This window comes from Arachis ipaensis, chromosome B03 (assembly GCF_000816755.2).
Source record: "Arachis ipaensis cultivar K30076 chromosome B03, Araip1.1, whole genome shotgun sequence".
In the NCBI taxonomy this organism is placed as follows: domain Eukaryota; kingdom Viridiplantae; phylum Streptophyta; class Magnoliopsida; order Fabales; family Fabaceae; genus Arachis; species Arachis ipaensis.
In genome coordinates, this window is record NC_029787.2 from 1,084,278 (window position 1) to 1,089,973 (window position 5,696).

Sequence of the window (5,696 nt, forward strand, 5' to 3'; positions counted from 1 at the left end):
ACATTATGCAGTTTGGATTGGATTAGATTGGTTTTGAGAAGTAGATCTGAAATCTGATCCATGTAGTTTACAAAAAATAGAATCCAATTAAATCCAAATTAGTGCGATTTTAGTCGGTTTTCGGTTTGGATTGGATTGGATGAGCGGTTTAATTTGGATCGGTTTGGATTTAAACACCCCTATCTTTAGGTATATTCAGAATCCAATATACTATTAACCTGCTTAAATCCTTGTTAACTTAAGTATCAGAGTCCCATGCAGGTACCACTCCCCACCTACTCCCAAGAAACTCGAACGGCGGCACCTCGACTCCAGTAGAAGTAGGGCGCTATCCTAAATGGAGTTTGGACCTTACGTTCAAGTCCAAGTCCAAAAGCAACCCAATTTCAGGTAACTCTCGAAAATATATATATATATATATATAAGGTTAAATAGTATCATTCCATCAAGCATTCAAGGTTAAAATTAAAACTATGTAGTTTCGTCTGATCTATCGTGGAAGAGATATTATAACACTCACAGTGTGAAGAATAATTCGATAAAAAAAAAAGTGAGAGACTAATGTGGTGTAATTTTTTAATCTCCAAAATGTTATGGTGCAATTGAAATTTTGGTGACATTTTCGATAAAGCGATCAATCTTAAATACCATTTTGAGACTTAACTCTCATCCATTTACGTTGTTATTATTATTACAATTTATTGTATGAATTTTGATGCCAAAATAATATAGGACTAAATAATATAAGGATTTAAAAAGAAAAAGAAATAGTGAGTATTTATAATTTGAAATGAGTAGTATTGAATTCCCAATTTAGAAAATGACAAAAATTTACGTATAGTTATTTTCATATAAAGTTGATAGTTGATAATCATTAGACATACAATTGTTTTCATATGAGTCTTAACCTTAGAAAAAACTATCATTTCTATCAATAAATATTCAAAATGCTATGATTTTAAATGCAGGTACTCATGATAGAATTGTTCGGAGATATTATGAAGATGGGAGTTTTTCGGTCAAATTTTATTCAGATGCAATAGTGGGAGAAGCTTTGAACACGCTAGAGACAAGACACACATTTGACAACATCTGGAGAGGTACCATCCCACATAGAGTAAAGCTTATGGGTTAGTTTGTGATCGTAGGCAAGTTGAATACACTAAAGAGACTTGCTAGAATAAAGGTTATACCAGAAAATGAGGTAACGTATATTTTGTGTCGGATTGATATTGAAGATGAGAACCACCTATTCTTGCAATGTAATTTTGTATTTAGGATGTGGTCTAATGCTTTGGTGTGTGGGGGTGTTAAGTGGGTTAGACCAAGGAAGATTGGTGAGTGTTTTAAGTTGTGGTGTGCTCAGGAGGGAGTAAAAGGGGCGGAGAAAATGACTGAATTTATGATTTGCTATAGTCTGGATTACATAAAGAGTTAGAAATTTGAAAATTTTTTAAAACAAGAAAACTAATGAGAAGGATACTTGGGAGATGGTGGTTATGCATTGAGATCAGTGGAAGTTAATAAATAAAAAAGATGCAATGAAGTATAGAATGAGGGCTAATAATATCATATCAGGTATCCGATTGCAGCGTCAACAAGTCAAAGTAGGTGATGGTTGTGTGTGAAGTTTATTGTGCCCAAACAATATATTATAGTAGGAGGTATCTAGTAAATGAGGAGAATAAAGTGATAGTGTTCCTTTGTAAAATTTTGAAGGTAGGCTCTAGAATGGAGGCGTTGATGAAAGGTGTGAAAGTAGTGATTCAATTTTTTATGGAAGAGGTATCAATCATATTTGAACATTGCAAAATTATGACTAGTGACCCTTACTTGTTGAACTGGTCTAATGATAATGGATATTTCTCCTAGAGGTTAAACAAATTAAAGGGTAAATACCCTTTCCGGCCCCTGAACATTTTAATGTGGGACATATCGCACCTTTATCATTCAGAAACCTCAAGCGGGTCCTCAACCAACGACATAAGTGGACAAATCGACCCCTGTGACCGGTTGCTAACAGGTTGCCTGGATGACGTGTCAGGTGAAGGCTGAGTTGTCAACTCCAGGTGCCACGTGTAAGTAGAAGTTGTTGCAGGGACTCAAAACCCCTCCCTACAACTGAAACGGCGTCGTTGCATTGGGTTAACTCAAATGCAACCTACTCCCTGACCCAATCTCTCTCTCTCTCTGAAAAAACAAAAATCAGCCTTCATGAGCTCCTCCGACCTCTCCTCTCTCTGGCTCCCTCCGCCACAATCCGCCGCCTCCACCTCCACCTCCGCAGCACCACCACCACAGCAACAACAACCACCTCCTCCGCCGCCGTTCAACCAGGAAACCCTTCAGCACTGACTCCAAGCCCTAATCGAAGGCGCAAGAGAGAGCTGGACCTATGCAATCTTCTGGCAGTGCTCCTACGACTACTCCAACGGCCTCACACTCTTAGGTTGGGGCGAGGGTTACTACAAAGGCGAAGCAGATAAAGGCAAAGCCATAAAAACGACGTCGTTTGAGCAGCAGAAACACCGTAAGAAGGTCCTTAGAGAATTAAACTCTTTAATTTCAGGTCCTTCAGCTTCTGGATCCTGGCCCTTGAGTTCTGCAGATCAAGGAGAGAACGATCCTTCTTCGTTGTGGCTCAATGACCCTTCTTCTTCGGCTGGTGGGATCGAAATGGTTGCCAACAACAAAACGGTGCCGGTTGTATCCAATCCTGGCTCCTCCAGTGTGGTAACCAAAGCTCCAAAGAATCTGCAACAGAATCAGGGATTTGTGCTGAAGGAATTGAATTTCTCGAGCTCGTTGAAGCTGGAATCTGGTGAGATTCTGAGTTTCGGAGAGAATAAGAAGGGTTCTTATGGTGTAAACAGTAATAACAGTGGAAACAATTTGTTCTCTGTTCAGTCTCAGTCGCAGTTTGTCTCCGATGAGAACAAGAAGAGAAGATCCCCTACTTCGCGGAGCAGCATTGAGGATGGAATACTGTCTTTTACTTCCGGCGTGATCTTGCCGGCTTCCAATGTGAAGTCCGGTGGTGGCGAAGGCGGAGATTCGGATCATTCGGATTTGGAAGCTTCTGTGGTGAAGGAGGCCGTTGAGCCGGAGAAGAGGCCGCGAAAGAGAGGGAAGAAGCCGGCAAAACGGAAGGGAGGAGCCGCCCAATGCAACGACGCCGTTTCAGTTGCAGGGAGGGGGTTTTGAGTCCCTGCAACAACTTCTACTTACACGTGGTACCTGGAGTTGACAACTCAGCCTTCACCTGACACGTCATCGTGGCAACCTGTTAGCAACCGGTCACAGGGGTCGATTTGTCCACTTATGTCGTTGGTTGAGGACCCACTTGAGGTTTCTGAATGATAAAGGTGCGATATGTCCCACTTTAAAATGTTCAGGGGCCGGAAAGGATATTTACCCCAAATTAAAAAATCTTTTGCAACAAGTGAGCAGTCTTAAATTTCAACTTACAATACAAAAAGATTTTGTACATATCAACAAATGGAGACAACTAACTTATAAAAAAAATTACACAATTCTTGTGGTGTTAAATAAAGTATCTTTGATTGTTTGTGAAACCATAATCGACACCACCAGATGGCAATGCCGAAGGGGATTTAGATTTGGTGTTAGTGATATGTCGTCTTGTAGAGTTATGATGATAAAGATGCTATAATCTTTTTCTTGTTTACATTATTATTGATCTTGGAACTGTATTCTCCCACTTTTTGTAGTCAAGTGATTGCTTAAACAATAAAAAAAAAGTGTTGCAAAAATATTTATGAAATAATGAAACTAACTTTGTATTCATAAAATGATGAATTATGTTTGACAAAAATACCCAAACGTTAAATTTGTATTTACTTTGATAAAAGCTTATTTAAAATGCTAAAATTACCCTTATCCTCTCCATTATCATTGATCTCTATTCTTCACCATCCTTTCTTTTTCAAACTTTAAACCTTCATAACCTCCACATTCACCACCTTAAACCCAACAACAACCACACTTCACCACCACCACGACCAAAACTACCAATACCACTATCAACACAACAAATTAAAAGTTTGTAGAGAAAGATATTCTGTCATTCCATCATCGAAACATTGCAAAATGTTGCCAGAATTTTCATGACGCTAGACAACAGAAGTAGACCAAAGGGTATTCTAGTAGAATTTGGCATTAATGCAGGTAAGGTGGTTGACGTTGATATATTTAGATTTGGATGGCTTCTTATTCTCCCTTTCCATGAATTTCTTCAACATGTTGCTTGAAATTTGAGTTGGAAAATTCTAATCCTATGGATTTCAATTCATCATTATGTGAAGTGGAATATCAATAAATCGAACGGTCAGATTTTAGAATATACAAATTTGACTCTTAAATTTATAGTTTTGAATTTTCAATTTCTTTTAAATATACAAATCTAACCTTTATATTTATGTGTCTCTAAATTTTAACACAAATAATTTCTGCCTTTATGAAATCTGAGAATTAGATTTCTTTAACAATTTTGTTACCCTCAAATTTAAGGAAATTTGTTAATTAAAATTAAAAAAAAAATATTCGTATTAAAAAACACATCAAATTATCATTCCAGTGTATTATTCACAATATTTCTCCATTAAAAAAAAGAGCTCAGTTTATATTGCAACCATGATTTCCATATAATGAATTGTTGCTACTGATTTATATTTAAAAAATATAAAATTTATATAAAAACAAATTGTTCGCCATGGTTTCCATTTTCAAAAAAAATTTAAAAATAATTGTTCATACCCTGGCCCAGTAATAAAGGTCCAGAATCCAAGCAAAGAAACCCAACCCAAAGGGTTGACCCTCCCCCAGTACCAGCCTTCATTCCCAGAACCAGCCTTCATCCCCAGAAGTCGGTACTGAACACGACCTGTTCCTGGGAAGTCGGATACGAGGGTCAGCTGGCAGATAACATTCATTTAAATGAGTAACTGCCCCTAGAAACTCTCTAACCACTTCATAGAGCCATATCTTAACTTCCCTAAGATATGGGAACGGTTATCCACCTAAAAAGGTGGCACTACTCCAGCGGTGGTTATTGGTTCACCACTATAAATACCCTGACACCCCTCAGGTATCACTAAGTTCCAATATATGTTCTAACCTGCTCCCACTCTTGCTAACTTAAGCATCGGAGTGTCTTTGCAGGTACCACCCCCCATTCTTTCTCACGCGCAAGTCGGACGGAGGAACACCGAGTTTCAGGTTCACTCGATAGTCACCTCCCTCACACGTTTGGGCCAACCAACGCCATCCGGCCCACTAATCTCCGGTTACCCACCGAAACATTGGCGCCGTTGCCGGGGACCCGAGAGATCAACCAGTGATGGCGGATAGATCCCCTGAAGAGGGTCATGTGGAGACTGATTTTGAACAAGAGAATCTGAACATTGGAAACAATGAGGCAGACCAGACCCTTCACCAGGAAGCCAATGATCAACACAGGGAAGGCACCTCAAGAATCAAAAACCCGAAGGTGAATTCCTCGGAGGGGCGCGAATCAGAAAAAGAAGGACCATCCCACGCAATTGAGCTTATGGGATTAATCCACAGTCGCCTCGAGCAGCTAGAACAGGAACGGAAACGACAAAAGGAAACTGAAAAGAACCTAAAAGAGGAGATGGAGCGACGAAAAGAGTTAGAAAGAAAACTCTTAAAGTTAG

At 39.1% G+C, this 5,696-nt stretch overlaps 1 pseudogene; it reads left to right on the plus strand.

Annotated features, from left to right (window-relative positions):
• On the plus strand, nt 2,189-3,219 carry LOC107632423 (annotated as a pseudogene).